This window comes from Metopolophium dirhodum, chromosome 9 (genome assembly GCF_019925205.1).
Source record: "Metopolophium dirhodum isolate CAU chromosome 9, ASM1992520v1, whole genome shotgun sequence".
Lineage (NCBI taxonomy): Eukaryota > Metazoa > Arthropoda > Insecta > Hemiptera > Aphididae > Metopolophium > Metopolophium dirhodum.
The window spans coordinates 23,913,009-23,932,572 of NC_083568.1; the positions used below are offsets into that span (position 1 = coordinate 23,913,009).

General features: G+C 27.0%; 1 protein-coding gene across 5 annotated transcripts in view; it reads right to left on the reverse strand.

Annotated features, from left to right (window-relative positions):
- The window catches only part of LOC132951602 (acid sphingomyelinase-like phosphodiesterase 3a), a 221,146-nt gene that overhangs the window by 168,095 nt on the left and 33,487 nt on the right, over nucleotides 1-19,564 (reverse strand). Inside the window, exon 1 of one of the 5 annotated variants that reach the window (XM_061023394.1) lies at nucleotides 7,038-7,191. The exons of the other annotated variants lie outside the window; for them this stretch is intronic. The gene's annotated coding sequence lies outside the window, so the exon portion shown is untranslated. Of the gene's footprint in view, nucleotides 1-7,037; nucleotides 7,192-19,564 lie in introns of those variants that run through there. 5 annotated transcript variants of the gene reach the window in all.

Sequence of the window (19,564 nt, forward strand, 5' to 3'; positions counted from 1 at the left end):
ATTAGTTCAAAAATATAAAAGATACATAGCCTTGGTCTTTATAACCATGTAAAGATCAAATTTTAATAAAGTTCTTCAAAATCACAAATGTTTAAAACTAAATTGTTTTTTAGCTAACAATTTAAAATAAAAAACAAGGTTTTCCAATTTGTATTTAATATCGTAAAAAAAATGTAAATAACATATGAACACATTCAATAGATATTTTAAATATTTAAACACAGAATAACAATTTTAGTTATTTTGTTGTAATTTGAAAATTTTATTTGTGGGTAGGTACTTTTGGGTTATATTTTTAAAGTGCATTATTATATTTTATACGCATAATGCCATATTCAAAATATGCGTTACCTTAGTTAAAAATTAATTAAACATAGGTACTGTATTACTAATAGGAAACTAAATTACTTTAATAACAATAATATTAAAAAATATACAGTAGTATCGGATGACGAAATCGTTTTTCTTATACGATGATTTTATATTATTTAATTCAAATTTAACATATTATCCATAGTGACTCACGTGATACCTAATTTACAGTTGAGTGATACCTACTTGCCCACCACTTTTTAAACCTTTACCAAACTTTTTTTAAACCATTAACCAATCTTAGGCAATGGTGTTTATAATTTACAGAGATAAAAACTTTCATATTTAATATTATCAATTCATCGGTATTTATAAAGATAAATGTTCGGATATGTATACCAATCATCATGGAAATCGTTTTGCATAATATCAATTGATATGTTATACTACATTATAAATTTATTATTAAATAAATGCCTATTATAGTAGTATAGATGTTTTGAATTGACTATACTTAGTATACATTAAATAATGCAGTATCACTAGTTACTTTGATATTAAAGACTAGTATTTACAAACAATGGTAAAGTATATGATATCTCCGTTTTATAGTTCAACGAATAGCAACCCTAGACATGAAACTATATTTCCATGTTATTTTCCAGATTTATTAATGGATTGGTTGACTTAGAAATTGAATAATTCAAAATATAAAGTTTTTTTATATTATACAACTTATACAAGTCTTATGAACATAGTTAGTTCATTTTAGAATATTATTTGTGTATTGATAATGTTTTATACGTCATTTAAAAGTCAATTTAACTCTACATAATATGCGGGTAGGATTTATTTGATTGAAAAACATATTTATTACATTCTGAATGATATAGGGTCGTAACTCGTTGCAAATAAAATTCTTTTGTAGTTAAAAATGTAAATATACAGCTGGGATATGTAAACTTTTCAAGTCCACTTTACTGGAACATTAGAATTAATTTAATTGAAACTTAGAGCTACATTTTATGTAAATTGATGTAAAATCCCAAGTCCGTAACATTTAACCCTTATATTTTTCTGTAATTAATTATGATCTACTTTGTTGGTTACATCAACGTTCTTCAGAATGTAAACATTTTGTTTGATGTCAAACGAACGTTTACATCTGTAATTTGTGACAACCAAGTAGACTCTGGACAATAGTCAATAGAAAGTTTTTTTTTTAACTCATAATACATTATTTACCAAAAATAAGTGAATATAAATGTATTAGGATTTAGGAATAACAAATTAGTGCAAAGTTGTGTACATTTTTTAAATGTTAGAAAAAATATCATTTATTGGCCTGTGAATATGTATATAAATCATATAATTATAAATAATAATGGCATATAAAAAAAAACTTTAATTTTTGTTTGAATAATTTAGTTTATTAATAATATAGATTTATTATATGAAATTAACAGTTTACGGCAAATCGATATCAAGTATCATTATAATAATAGTAATAACTAAAGAAGGATATTGTTTTAATTTGTATAACTTTATGATGTATCTATTACAATAAAAGATATACCTTTGTCAAATAAAATTGTTAGAACATTTTTTGAAAGGATGTACCAATAAGACATAGAAAGAAAATTTTTAAATGTAACGTCCTATATAATGTGTATGTATTTGAGTGTTTCCCCGATATATTGACTGGTAAAACAATTACGTAACACCTGTGGTGAAAGTAATAACTTTTCATGTTTCATTTTTTTTTTATTGTTTATATTTTACTAACAAACCTATACATTCTACAATATTTGAATAACTTGAACGAAGTTTAATAAAACTAAAATCGAAACTATTATAGCTTTTGTTAGTTGTAAAAGAAAAAATAAAGAAATAACTTAACGAACTCACTCTGTATACACTATATACCTAATATTAGTGAGTTACCTACCCAATTTTTAAAAATTATTCGGTTAGTCTTCATAACAAAATCATTAAAACTATTAGTAAATTTAAGATATGACAATTTTAACTCTACAAAAACAATGAGCTGTAAAAATCGTACAATGTTCACCCGCAACGTAGTTGTAATCTATACAGTTTTCGATGCCAAACGTACACTGACGTCTAACTTTTAATTTAATTAGAATATTTATTTATGAATAAATACATATTTTAATTTCTGATTACCTAATTATTTTAATCAACCATGCAATTTAAGAAAAATGTCTTATTGTTGAAAATAATTGAGATAAATGTATAGTAATTACTTCAGTTACAAGAAGTTTAAATTATAAATTCCAAACGTGCTAAAAACTATTTTAAATTAAATCTCTATAACCAACAAAATCTACACGAATAATATATTACATAGAATTATTAGTATACTAATTAATAAAAAATATTTTACCGACATAAAATTAACCAAAAATTATAAATTAAAGCAATATTATTAATATTAAAAACAAAATCAGAGTACCAACATATAAATGTTTGATTTAAATTTCTTAGTATCAAAATAAATACATATGATAAATAGGTAAGTAATAAAATATAAGGTATATTATTCAGTTGATATAATTTTGATGAGATCTGTTAACCGAAAAAATAAAAATAAAAATTCTTTTATTCACCAAGTTACGGACCGTAACACTTTTACAGTGTTACTGACAGGAGTAATTTCGAGGACCATTTCCTCCAAAAGCTTCAAGTAACAATTCCGCATTTAATCGTGATACTTCCATGAGACCGATTAAAATAATTCTTATTATACACCGTTTTTGTTCTCTAGAACGCCCTCAAATAGATTATGCGTGAACTAACGTTCCTCATCCCTTTATTTCAATCTATTAAGCGATAACAATAAAAAAATACCTTTTATTATATATCCTTTAATAAACATCTACAATACTATAAACAACAAAATTATATAATTTTGAACTTATTTTAGTAAATAATCAATTGAAAAATATATTTATTGTTTTTATTTTACCTAGATTTTTGAATAAATCAGATTACATATTTTTACAAAGGTTAATTCATATTAAAATATATGTTACTTCAGTAAAAAAATAATGTTTAGTATATGATATATTAAGTTAATTGTACACATCTACCATTAAATACTCAGTGTTATTAATCATGAGACCTACACAGATCCATTTAAATGGACTAGTATAATATGGCTATTATTATTTATTGTTTTTTTGTCATTGATATGTTTGTGTTTTTATTGGACAAAAAGGTTGATTCATTGTTAGTTGTTGATTTATATCATTTTTTTTAAGGCTTCAACAACTAAGGTTATTAGACTGAAGGTTATTTTTAGTCCATTTTTATTGTGAGGGAGGATACGGCTTGAGACACGTGTTTATGTGGCGAGGATTTGTCACTAAAAACCCAGGTGATCAACCCCATCCAGGAGTTAACGCGTTTGGCCACACCAGGCCAACTGTATAATTATAATAATATTATTAGTATAATTCTACGTAAACTAAAATACATTTGGAAGCTGGCGTTTATTATTATTTTATTACTTACAACTTACAAGCTATTTAACAACCCACAAAATGTACAATTATCACAATAATCTTCTTCTTATTTCTTGGTTTTGGCCTTTAAGACTATACCACTAAATACAAATCTCGCAACCTGTTCACGTCTTATGCCACTTCTTCTTGTCCTATCTCTTTAACGTGCTTATTCACACAGTCTCCCCATCTTAGCTTTGATCTTCCTAATGGTATTTTACCCATAGGATCTTTTTCAATCACCCGCTTAATTTTAGATCCTTGTTTACTCCAGTCATGACCTGTGGATTAATCTTGTCTTAGCGATCCCTTTATCTACATTGGGCTTTTGAAACTGCTTTTAAAGCTCATCATCATGCCGTTTTCTCCATTATTTGGTTTGAAATTTTTCATAGAACTTTTATCTCAAATATCGTTATCGTCGATACTTCTGTTTTTTTCAGTGGCCACGTTTCAGCACCGTATAGGACAATCGGTCTTAGTAATGCTTATTTTTGATTTTTTTGATTTCAGAACTTATTCCAACTTATAATATCCTTAATATTTACACCACTATTACAATATTTTAATTATTTTTAATCAATTTGTTTTTATACAAAATTAATAATCACGTAGGTTTTTCGCAGATCATTTTTTATGCGGTATCATGTTATCTAATATAGAGTAACCCCTATAAATGACCTTAAAAATAAGCCGTTTGTTCAAGATATTACAGTGAAACCTCTCTATAGCAGATCTATATAGACGTCATAGTGAAATTAAAATGTGTTCGCTAACAAAGAATGTTCCAAACAGAGGATTCACTGTACTAACTCAACAATACATTTGAAAGGTTATTTTTTTATTCACTTTATAGTGACTTTTTATTATTAACAAAATAAATTAATTTAAAATATTTAAATATATTACTTCAGAATTTAAATTGTAAGTAGGTTTTAGGTATACGTGACTTATAATATTAACTATTAATAAGTGAACAATTAAAATCCTGACAAATGATTTATAATTGTAATATAGAATATAATATGAATAAGTTTATATTGAAATACAACAAGTGCAAGTGGTACAGATACTTTTCAGTACATTATCGTATTAATTTAGTAAATTTACAAAGATAACTTTAAAAAAAATATATGATGTCAATATATTGTCATTGAATTATCTTTTCGAGCAAAATTCCATATTAAAGCTTTAAAGAGACTGTGGACTTACAAACATAACTCGATGTGATTATAGGATTTAATAATGTATTAAAGCGTAACACCACAAGGATCAGATCAATATTATAGAATACAATATGTAAGGATATGCATCGATGACATACAAGTTGGTAGAACACTAAATAATATGTGAAGTTCTAAAGTAGTTATGTTTTTCGTGCAGAGTTAAAATCTATAATTGGATACAGTAGATGGAAACCAGTATCAATATTTCCAAACAATATATTTATACCATAATATACAAACAAAATACTCTGGGAAATCAATCAAATTATTAACTTATTAATGAACTAATTCGATGTCAACCAATTGAATAACAATGATTTTGTAATTAATTTAGTATCTCTATTATATCTCAAACTATATTATGTTTTAAAGAATATAATATAATAGTGTTATACGCATTACGTATAAGTACCTAATTATTAGGGAAACAAATATACAATTAATGTGATTGATACAAAAGACGACGAATAAGCATAATATCTGAGTGTATACAGTCTACAAAAATAATTAAAATATATATTTACAATATATAGATGAGTGGAGCAAAGTGTTTTAATATTTTTGAAAACTCATTGATAGGGACTCAAATTCAATAAATATTCTAGTATAATCTATTCCAAATATATTATTATTTATTTTTGAGAAAAAAACAAATTTATCAATTAAATCTTTATCTTCTTTTTTAAAATTATAACTGACAATATGACAATAAAGCCATATAATATCAAAAAAGTTATGAAAATACCTAAGTAAAAAACTTACCAAATTGGCACACGTTCAAAAGGGTGTTGCCAACTAAAATTATGTTAATGAAAAGTTTATGGAATAAGTTTTTCTTTTAAAATTCAATACAATAAAAAATCCACATAATATTCCATGCACGTAAATTGACACCACAACCCATTTTTAAAGGTCAAAATTCTATATAATTTCACTATGAAAAAATAAATTAAATAATAGTGGAATAATTACACAAGCTATAAAATAAAATGTACGAAGCAAAATATATTAAAAGTTCTGGTATTAATTTAACTATGAAATAAAAAGTGGAATACTAAGTATTTTGATTTATAAGTATATAAGTCATATTATTATTTCATCGTAATAATCTCTATAATATTGTCCTCTAAAAAATATTTTTTAAATATAAATTATAACTTGAAATTTATTTGCCTTCAATCTTCTTATCGGTCTAGTAGATTAGAGTTTTCATGGCACTATGATTTTTCACGAGGTTAAAGACTGTTACACGGATTTTAGACAATTTTTATCATAAAATATTTTACAGGAATACAGCAAACTATTATAACACAAAGTAATAATATTATACCTACCAATATAACTATTGTTCATATTATAATAAAAAACATATTTTAATATTAACACATGCATATTCAATTGACTCTTAAAAGCAATTAGTAATGTTAGGATAATAATAATTATAGAACTAGAAAATAACTTATTAAAATTAAATAACTATCCATAAATATATGTTTTATATATTTATAACCACTGAATTGTAAATACCAACCTTTTTTCTAGTTGTAATAAGCCTATAAGCCATACTTACTATGATATGATTATTATTATTATTATTATTATTATTATTTATTTTCATTTAATACATACATGGAAATTAAAACAAATATTAATACTTATTAAATATGACGTTATACATAAATGATTGTCTCCGTAAACTGATTAACTTTATATTTAACAGAACTGTTGTTTAGATCATAAATCATATTAATAGTTTAGAAATAACGTAATGAATGATAAAAAGCAGCAAGAACTACGAACGCAATGTACAAAAGAAGATACTAACTACATAATTCATTTTAGTTTTCAGTGAAATACTGAAATTAAAATATACCTACCTATCTATAACTCGATTATTCATGTTATATAATTTTACTATTTATAAACAAATTTTAATAATAAACATAGTATACTATAATAATATGGTACCTACCTATATGTTAACTGTGTGAATTATATGACAGACACGTATCCGGAACTTAACAGTCCACTGCAATTATCGGATTATCACTGCCCAACCTTGTAAATTCAAACTTTTAAGAATACAAATGATTTTCATACACGTTACAATATTAATAAGAAAAACAAATTCAACAGAAATCGTAAACGTGAACCTTGTGAATAACATACTGCAGGGTCTTGAATTGCCGCGCTTATAGGTATTGTAGTCCACGGCTCCTCGCTTCACCCGACGCGTTTCGTCAGACGCGAAGTAATAAACCTCCGACGCCTCGACCGTGGTTTAAATATTCACTGACCGCGGTCTATGTTGTATACCGCGGTATACTCCGTGAGCGCTAACCACGATTGTTTTCATAAGTAAACACCGTTTTTCCGTTTGTGTTCTCACGTTCGCGCGCGTCGCCCAATTTCCACAAATTCTCAATCGTTCCCGTTCTCGCGTCATCGTTCGTTAGTGCGTTATGTGTTTTGCTTGCGCGAAAGTCTTTTTAAAATACGGTCGTCGGTGGTGGTTTTTCCGCGTCGTGCCGTTTGATTGCGGAATGTGCATGTTGTCATTAACAACGGCGTGCAGTTCGATGCAATTTGAGCTGAACGAATCTTGTACGTATTATTATTGATATATTAAGATAGTGTTTATAATTAATATGGTATTATATTTTCGAGCCACATAATTTTAAACCCGATAAAATGTGTCTGCCATTTCCCGAGGATTACCAGTCAAAGGTGCATCAATGTAAGACGCACATCATGTCACCTATATTGTTTTCAGGTTTCTTGTAGGGATGAACAGCTGTAATAGCTATATTGTCTAGTTATTGTAATTAATAAGAATTTATCGTATTAAATATTACAACGTGCGCGTATACCTATTGCCTAGTTAAGTTTGTGAGATTTGATTTTGGGTAAATTAAGAGTAAAATAGTTGCATAACGCACTATTTGACGATTTTTAGAATGATACATTTTTAGAACTATGAAGTATTATTTTAGATTAATGCTTCGTTTACTGCAGTCTGTAATTGTATATAATTATTATAACATGTACATATGGGTTCGGAAAATTAAATGTAAACAATGGTGAAATGCGAAATACATTTATACCTAAATCAAAAAAAAGTATTATCATTGGAAGCTTGGATATATTATAATACGTTTAAAAATTACATACCTGATGTAATTGTATTTAGTGTTGTTTTACCGAACGAAAAATTAGTTTAATATACATATTATGTCACTTTTAAATACACACAAATTGTGTAACAATATAAAATGTATTATTGAATAATATTATACTAAATTACATATAGGTTCTGATGAAAATTGTATGTTATTAACTATGTTATTTATGTATATTTTAAATAGAATATTAAGCAACATTGCTCAATAAGTAACGTAAACACATATTAAAATATAAAAAAACAAAATGTAATCAGCCATTAGGATTTAATGAAGGATTTGCAGATAATAAAATATAAAATTCAAAACAAATATTAAGTATCTAAGTGAGGTTATCTTGACAATTTCGTATTAAAAAAATATTGATTTGCGAATGTCCATTTGTATATAAATCATTATAGCTGACGTAGTTACAATAAAAGTGTATGTTCAGTATTAAAAAAAAGTTATTGTGTTCAAAAAAACTTCAACTTGAAATCGAATTGCATGCTTAAATGGATTAACTTTTTTAAATAATGTCTGCTTTTTAATACGACAACTTTGATAGGTAAACTTTGAATTTTATGGCTATAGTTTAAGTTATAACACTAAACAGTTGCCTGTTGAGGTTTAAATCGATGAAAAAAAGTACATAATATTATTATAAAATTATTATTTTAATTGTTGAAAAATTACGTTTTAAATGAATTATGATTAATGTCTAAACAAAAATATTTACTTAACACCACGAGTTTCATAAAATGATCTAAAAACCACAATAAAATAACTAATTATGAGAACTATTAATTTATATTTAAGTATATACTAAACATATTCCAATTTAGCATGTTTACTGTAGGTAATTTCAGTTGTATAAGATGATACCTTGCTATCGGAAAAAAAAATATGAATAAACATACATCTTTCTCTTAAATATTTTGTAGCCATATAAGTGCATGCCTTATATTAAATAACACAATGTAAAGATTCTTAAAATATAACATATAGTGCAATAGTATCTTTGAGGCCTGTACCTAATAATTGTCGTCAATTTTTAGAATTAAAAATTTAAAAGAACCATGCACATATTTGATTCCAAATTACCTAAAAAGGCAATAAAAAAAGTTTGGGTATTCACTAGGAAACTCCGGTAAAATACGTAATATGGTATCAACTCAATAAAAAATGTCCACGTTCACAACTAGAGTCAAATATAAAATCTGAAATGTTAAAATGTTGTATTTTTAAATAATAGTCTGAAATCACGAATCACTGAGTAGAGGTTTACATTTTTTTTGATTGAACATTTTGGAATAATTGTATATCATCAGTGAAACATGAAGAGCTATTTTATAGAAAAATGTAGAAGAAGTTAAGAAGTTATTTGTAAATAGCGTGAAAAGAACGAGTGACATGACATTATTGTGAAACCAAACGTAGAATTGAAGACGATGGAGTTAAGGGTTAATATATTTGACCCACTGATATCGATTTGGCTGGTAGAAACAATAGCATAATAATAAAAGAAAACCAAGTATTGAAGCTTTAATTTTAAAAAGGTGGGTAAGTGGATGTCGCTCTGCTGTACAGTAGGTTACAAGTGGGTCACTGTAATGGATGGTGTTAAATTTGAATTCAATGGTATAATATCATTGTATAAGAAAAACAATTCTGAGTGAAAACGGTCAGTCAGCCTATAATATTACCAAGTATATTTGATGATATTATTGTAAATAAAGTAATTTATATATAACCTATTTACGTGGAGTCTTGTTTTAAATTTTCAATCCTTAGCTATAAAACTTGAACAATTTATAAATTTTTAACTAAAAAATAATTATTAAATTATAAATTTGATAAATTTTGTCAAAATTTGAACTAAAAATGCTTATAAAAAAAATTATGCCTATGTTTTTTTAATATTTTTCAACTGCTATTGTAACAATATATCTAGAGCCTTGCATTAAAAGTTCACGTTTACCCAAAGTGTATAGAAAATGCTAATATAAACATTCAGTCAAAATTTCATGTACCTACGGTCATTTGTTTTAAAGTTGCACCAAAAACCAAAATCGATTTTCTCAAAAATAGATTTTGCGTAAAATTCCCGTTTTTCCTTAATTTTTCTTTTGTTTTTCATGTCGCTTTTGAAAACTACTAGACAATTTTTATTTTTGACCCCCCAAAGTACCAGCTAGATTCACTTTCCTGTTAGTACTGTAAGTTACTGTTGAAGAAAATCCAAGCACTTTTACTGTCCTAAAAGGTGATGACAGACACAAAAAAAAAAAATAAAAAAAAAAACACACATCATTGTAAAATCAATAAATTCATCACTTTGCTCAGAATCTTAAACATCATAAATATATTTGTAAAAGGTAATAATATTACAGGTTGTAGAAGAGCTTCCATGGTAAAATACTAAAATCCATATTTTTTGTTAATTAATATTGTAGAAAGTAAAATAGGCCTAATGCTGCATAGTATAAGTGTTTCAAATGTTTTCGTTGAATACGAAATAATTGAGATTGGTCTGTAATAAAATAACTAATTACTATAATGATGTAATGAGTGCGTTAAATGAATTCACACTGTGTATGGTATACATAATATACTATTTAGAATTTTATCGATTTAGATAAAACATAATATCATTGTAATTGATCATAAGCACATAATCGTTGATAATGTAAGTACATGTCTACATTATTTCTTGTGTTGTTCGTAGGTTCTTTCTCAATGTTTTTAATGATCAAATTTTTTGATCATTAATTTATTCAAGGTATTATAAATTATTATGCAATTTATTGTAATAATATGTTAAAAATAAAATGCTTCAATAAGTGCTAATCAACCGTAGAAGAGTTCTATAATATCGGCATTTTATTTTTACTTACACTATGATTTCTAAAAATATTTAACATCTGTAATAAAGAATATAATTAATAATATGATAGTATAACATGGGTAATAATATTGTAACACTAGGTATGGTTTAAGAATAACTTGTTATAATATAATTTCGGTGCTTTTAATATCCTTGTCGGTGTCACTGTATAATAGATCAACTGTAATCCACGTTTATTACGTTTACACAGGATTAACCTAAATTTCCACTATAACAATGTTTGAAAATCATGCATATATGGAATCAAACATTTTATAGTCACACACTTGCAAAGACTACCTTCCACGTGTTTGCCTAATACACAGTAAGGGAGTGTATCTAGGGAGTGATTGTATTTTGATTATATGCAAATCACGATTTTAATTTACGGTGACTACTCGAGTATAGTCATGTGGTGCTAGTGCACACTCTTAACTCTCAGTTGGGTGGCCGAGCTTGTTTTATTCAGTGGGAAAACATAACTTATATGATATTTAATTCCGAAATAGTAACCATCAATAATAAATACTGGATATGTTATAAAAGTGGGTAGGAAAATAAAATATATTAGTAGTATAAGTAGATGTTATTACTTATTAATACTAAAATATAAAAGCCGTTATTAAATTAACTTTAAATACAATTTGCTTGCACTCAGTTTCTAGTTTGACAAACATCAGCAATCTGCATTTTAGATTCTACAACCACAGTAAAAAAAAAAAAACGGATAACTTCGATTAAAAAATGTTTTGACAAATCGGTTTGTAAAATAATAACTTCGTATTTTCACAATAGTTTATTCTACTCAACGTATCTGGTACAAACATATGTATAAATATATCGTCAGTCACAAACCTTTGAGTTCCTTCCTCAAAATACAATTATATAGTAGGTATCATACCTAGGTACATATAACTTTCCTGTATATTTAACAATTGTCTAAGTACATTTTTAATTAGTACTTGCTGCAATAGTTGAAATATATGGCGTAAGCATTTAAGACCCATACCAATAAATATTTTCTCAGCAGATGTTTTGAGTATTCCCAAATAGGTACAAACTAGTTTTTAAATGTAAATTAATTGATTGTGGTTTGAGATTTTATAATTTAGGTTATGTTAGTTCATGTAGTAAGTTGAAATAACTTCTATTACAAGTCTATTAGTCTAAATCTAAAAATATACAATTTTATAATGTTACAGTAAAATTACTGTTACCTAGTTAAAAGAAGAGATGTTATGGTATTTAATGATTATAATAATTGATACACATTAATTGAGTAGTACCTACATATACCTAAAACAAAAATATATATTTCAGTATAGAGTATACAAAATATATTTTATTATGTATTACCGAATTATTTACTCAACAATAAATTACATTAAATGATTAACTGAACAGCAAATCGCGGGTTTGGATCCAAAAGGTTCTATGTGTAAGTTTCAAATTTTTCAGAAAAACCAATTTAAATGTGTTTAAATATGTTTCAGCTTATAATTATTTGATTTGGACTTATAAATTATCAAAACCTTTTAAATTAAATCAGAGTTTGTATTATTTCGACAGTTACTTGTGAAGAAATATTATTTGTCAAAAAATAATAAAATATTTACATAGAACCTTTTGGATCCAAACCTATTTTGTTCCATTATTTACCATGTTTTTTATGTAACTTTTTTCGTGGATCGTATAAACTCATAAATATTAAAGCTATAATTTCTAGAAATTTTCATTGAAAAGTTAATGCACGCGATATTGAATATTGTGTGCAATAGCCAATAAGTGACCTACTCGTTACTTTATTATATGTTGCTATATTATGTGTACAGACTAATCGAAAACGTAAAGAATAGATGTATGTGAAACGACAGTACGTCAATAATGATCGTGACACGCCATGTAAAGGAGACGATAATAATAAAACACAAACACTGTCCGCCTACAAATTATATGTCCATATGCCAGCTACTGCAGACTGCTAATAACAACCAGATAATACTCGTTGTCGGAAACCAAATAATCGACAGCTTACCTCAGAAAAATGCTGGAATTAAAAATAATATCTACAACACCCAGCCATTAAAACAGTATAAAATTAAAATTCAATACAAATAATAATAAGAAAGTAGGTAGTTCGACTTGGAAAAATTGAACATTTGAAAATTATAAACACACCACCGATTGAGTTAGCTAATACCGAAGGTCAGAGCCAGACAATGTTGAGGGCCAAGCAATTTTTTCCACAATTTTTATCGAGGAGTGAGTGGATTTATGTCTACAAAAAAAGACAATTTGAAGATGTCTACCAATAGAATTTCGATGTAGGAATTTTAATATTGATTATAATTTAAAATATTATTATATCAGTATAATACTCACTACTCATGTCATAAGTACGTAGTAGTTGATAAGTGAGATGAAACTTATAGGTCATTTTCTACCCTCGGAATAGTGCTAGCCTATATAGCCTATATATAGTGTTAGAGTATATAGAGTAATAGAATATAGAGTATTATGGCCCCGAGTAAAAGATGTTTACACAATAAATTGTTCTGATTCTACAAGTTAGGTATTTTCTTAGTTTACATTATCATTACAATCTAGTCTAGGCGTCTAGATGATTTTAATTTGTAATATTTGAACAACAAAGAATGTCCATAATATGTATAACTGTATTATAATATTAAAGTAGGTACTTAAAGTCACTTGTATGGGTACTTCAAATTATACAAATTATTATGATTGCAGAATTTTTATGGAATCGAATGTTTTGTGTAAAATATATTATATAATAATACGTTACCCCGATAGTTGATGTGTATTATAGGGGGGGATTTATTTAGTATTTACTTATATAAATTATTGGTACACAGTAGAAAACCTTTTTCTTATAAATAGCTGTTTACGATTCTTGCGTTCGATGTTCCGGTATCGCGATCGGTGAGGTCGACGAAAAATAACTCGGTTACTCGGAAAACCTGGTCGTAGGTACCTTATTTTTCACGCGAACTAACCAGCGTTCGGCTGGCAGGCGGCCAAATTGCTTACAGTATTATTATTTATTATAAAGCGATGTTTACATAGTAATATACTATTGCTATTATTATCTATTTTATTGATTTCTTGTCTGAAGTTACGCTGCCATGACAGCTTTGACGCTCAATCAGTCACAAGTTATAAATGCCGCTTGGTTCATAGAGCGTGGTATTGTATAGACATATTATGTACGTATTTATATAATTTGAAAGCTGGTTACACACTTGTCACTAGGTACTTACGTGTCTTGTTTGCAGTATGTTATCGTAAAAAATCCCTCTTATTGCCACCTTAATAATAGGTATAAACAAATTGCGTTACCAACAATAATAATTAAAACCTACATAATTTCAAGCATAACATTTAAATGCCCGTAAACAGCACAAAACAAGTCAAAACATTTTGAAAATGTTATCAAGTATAGGAATTGATAAAAAAACATGTTGTGTAAATTTCAAGTGTCTACGGTTATTTGTTTTAGAGTTATACCAAAAATCAAAATCGATTGTGTCAAAAACCTATTTTGCGTAAAAATTCCCGTTTTTCTTCAATTTTTTTTTGGTTTCTCTCGGTGTTATTAAAAAGCTACTAGGAATTTGACCTCCCCAATGCACCATTTAGATTCACTTTCCCATCGAACAAGATACTGAAGTTAAAAATCGAAGCATTATTTCGACTACTTGTCATGTACATAGAAACAAATAAAAAAATACACATCATTGTAAAATCAATACATTCATCGCTCTGCTTAGAATCTAAAATAAAAAATACCCAATCTAAATAAAAAAACATGCACCGATTATTATTGTCTCATTTTAACTCAATCAATGCATTATACATTGTGCAATTGAACGCTTGTTATTTTCTAAATTGGCCAATACATTAGATTTGAGAATCAAAACAATATTATGTTGGTACCCATGCTAACATATGACTCTGGGAAATGCAACGTTTTCAAGTATCCACCGAGTATTCACAAGAAGTCAAGAAAATAATTACAAACATTAATTAAACATTTCTTCCCACGGCTGTCGGTGTTTATATTAATAATATGTATATCCAAAAATAAATTAATAATTGACTATGTTAAATACTACCATCCAAAGAAACGAATAAAAACGTGTCGTAGACTTTAATTTTCTTATGACCGACGAAGAGTTCCGAGAACCTGCAGGCTTGTGCTGTGGCGCTGTGCTACTTTCTTACGAAAAATTGTGCCCAATGCCCATGTTATGTATTATTATAAAAATATTTATGGAATATACGATATATACCATCTTAACTTTGTATTAGAAATCAATAAATTTGGATGAAATTAGTTTTCTCCCCCAGCTTATTTATTTGAGTGATACATCCAAGACCAAGTGAAAACTCAAAGGTGAAATATTAAATTAAATTTAGTGACTCTGTCGAATCAATTAGGTTTTTAAGTGTTTCTTCAACAGATTTAATATTATTTATCTATATATTTTAATATTCATGCTGTTTGTATGTTATTATATTATTTTGTTTTCAAGAAAAAGGTCTTAACAAATACAAATATATGTATTCATAAAATGTCTAACGCATTATTCACTTAGAAATAAATAAAAATATATTATTTATTTTGAAATAAAAATAAAAATAAATTATCCTTGTGAATGAAAACTGCAATATAAAATTGTTTATTTTTTATGAAGTTTACATAAATCAGTTGTACGAATTCAAGGAATAAATATAAGAAAACATACATGCATCATTATTAATGAGATACCAAACACGCGAACGAACTAGGCCTCATGTCCTACTCATAGCTAATACACGCTATATAAAAAAACCTACAGGATGATTTACCGAGCATTCTCGTTCCACTTATATCCTTCAATAAAACATTTATTTAAATTCTGATATTTAGAACTTTTAAGTATGTATACTTTCAGTACAAATTTTCAAGTACATAGATTTTTACACCATTAAAAAGTATCAAGCGATACAAACTTCTATTTTTTAATGAGTACCACTTTATTTTACTGCACATTTTGACGCTTTTATTTAAAATTTAAAATCAGTAGTTTCTCAGTTATTTGATTTTATACCTATACTAAAGATAACAGTTATAAAATATATGTAATATTTAAGTAATTTAGTTCTTATTATACATTGACATTTTTTAAAGTAAAATATTGTACCTATATACTATATTTACCGTAAGTCTATCCCCCTTTTTTTGCGCACGCAGAGTATGGTGAAAACGTTGTGACAATACAGTTCACTACTTACCTATACACAGTGGTGTTTCGTGACGCGAAATTTATTGTAACAACGTTTTTACTAGTGTTCAGATTAGATAAGTAGTTTTTTATCTAGATAAAGATAACTCTAATGTATATAGATAGAGATAAAAGATAACTTAACTCATATTTATCTAGATAAAAAATAAGATACAATTTTTTTTTAAATGGGTTTTAAATTTAGGTATATTTTAGTTGGGCACTAGGAACATAATAATAATAATAATAATAATAATAATGATATAAATAAAAATAATTACATTATTTATAAACCATAAACTTGGTTTGAGAATCTATATAAATATTTAAATGCGTTTGTACAATTTCGCGATTTTTATCAATAAAAAATGTATCTAGATGAATTCATTTAGATCAGTAAAAAAATCATCTAATATGAACGTTTGGATACCTTGTAGCTATTTATCTAAATAAGATTAAAGATGAACAAATAATTATCTAGATATTCATCTAGATAAATTTATCTAGGTAAGTCCGAACACTGTGTTTTACCATACACTTTGCGTGCGCAAAAAAAAAGTGGGTAAACTTACGGGGAATATATCATAATAAACTAACATTAATTACTATAATATTTTAAAATCATCATAATAATTAGCACACATACTTTTTTAATATGTTAAGAGGATATCAGCGCACTATTTGTTTTCTCTCTCTGACCCACGCGCAACATAGACAAAACGCATTTACGCAGAATCATATTTTCTATGTTTTTAAGTAATCTTAGAGTAAAATAATCCTTTACAAAAAAGATAGAGAATAATATTTTTTAGGAAATGCCATATCTATTTGTCTAAATATTGTCTCAAAATAAATTAAACATAGTTTAAATGTACAACATTTTTTTGTTTATTTTGAAAGTCGAATACAAAGTCATATAACAATAAAATATAAAATTGATATGTCATTCTGTCAATATTATTTTCTATCTTTTTAGTAATGGATAATTTTGCTCTAAGATTACTTAAAAACATAGAAAAAATGATTCTGCGTTAATGCGTTTTGTCTATGTTGCGCGTGGGCCGGAGAGAGAAAACAAATAGTGTGCTGACATCCTCTTAATAAAATATCACAGACTCTTACTCTTAGTACTTAAAGTTTATGAGACTAAGAAATTACTTGTTTTATTTCGTTGTATAATAAAGGTGCATAAACATTTTCAATAAATAATCATCATCTGAACCATTTATGTAAGAAGGGCGTGGTTCTCATTTAAAATGAAACGTTTGATTTACCCATAGTTATTATACTAGTAAATGGGACATACCAGGTTAGTGGGGTAGAGTGGCACAGCTGAGAGAATTTGTGTTAATATTAGATAATAGAAATAATGATAGCAGCAGTCATATTGCACATATGGATGCGTCGCTACTGCACATCGCGCATGTGCCCCGTGCTTGGGTGTTTCGTGAAATGCTATATGTCGTTGACAGTGTAAATTACACAGTGTTCCTTTTATATTTAGAAAGACTATGGATTTGGCACAGAATATTCCTTAAAATTACATAGCAACCTAAGTATTTGAAATATGGTTCTTACAATATATACTTATAAAATCCAAAAGTTAATTATTAAAGGAAGTGATAATGATTGGTCAATCACACTATGAACACATACTATTATAACTAACATATTATCTTCGGTATTAATTTCTAACAACACCCTTGGAAATTTGATGTTATTTAAAAATAGCAATACAAATAATGCTTTCAACAAAACTGGAAATTGGGAAAAAAAATTGTGAATAATTAGTTTTTGGAAACACTATTCATCCCTAAATAAGTTTACAAAAAATTACAAAAAAAGATAACATTGATAGTTGATGTAATTTTTTTTGTGATTATAACTGCTAAAGAAAGGTGCGTCGTCCTGGCACCCGTAAATCGTCAAAACCCTCCCTAACATATCTCATTTTTTTGTACCCGATTTGTACCCATTTGAACGCTCCATAAAAAAATTTGTACCCCTCTCCCTTTTACGAAAAATCAAATCTCCCGTCCGGGTGCTGTAACGACGTCGTCCTGGCACCCGGAACCACCAGAAGTCAACCGATCGATTTCGGACCTATCTCATTTTTTTGTACCCGATTTGTACCCATTTGAACCCTCCATAAAAAAATTTGTACCCCTCTCCCTTTTACGAAAAATCAAATCTCCCGTCCGGGTGCTGTAAAACGGTCATACTGGCACAATAAAGACTATTGGATGCGCAGTGCTTGGTGTTTTTAAAAATCTTTGTTTTTCGGTTTACCTAAATGTTCCTCCTTACACATGGACGGTAGTAGCTAGGTAATTACATTATATTACCATTGTATACGAGTATATAAGTATGTATATTGTTATTTGACAAAATCACTTTGTTGTATTTTACTGAAAGAAATGTTTAATTCTTAAGTTTAAAACAATATCACGTTTTGCTACAGCAATAATGGCTTAAAAAATAAATTACAATTTTTTAGTGATACCTATAAGTTATTTGGATCTATATAACTATTCTTAAAAACCTCTACTTAGTATTCTCTATTCTTAACGAATATTAATTAAAAATGTATATAATATATATTATTTTCATCATGGCAAAACGAGTGAATAACATAGTGTTTTTTTAAATCGCTGTAAAAACATTACTGATTATATTTACTGATATATATATTAACTGATATATTTTAAAAATATATTTTATATAGCAGTTTTGGTGGCGATAAGAATAACTGATAACTGATAAGGTGACACAAAAAAATTTTTACGATGTGTTGAAAAAACCGAATTTATGGTAACGGTAAGTAAAATTAAAAAAATACGGCCATCTCAGGGAGATTACCAGAATAAGTATTTTTTTTTACGAAAAATTATTGTATTGTAAGGACCAACATTTATAAAATCTTTTGCAATAAACTGGACCAATAATTTATTTATCACAAATAATTTAAATGATTTTAACTTAAAAAATAAAACATTTTAAATTTTAAACTATTCAAGTAATAGTTTTAGATGCACTTCTTAATGATGTATTTAAAACTAAAATCTGTGGTCAATATTTCTAAGTTTCAGGTTTAGAATAAATAATATATTGTTAATAATAACATGTATGAATTATTTATTTACAAATCTAAATTAGGTTAGAACAA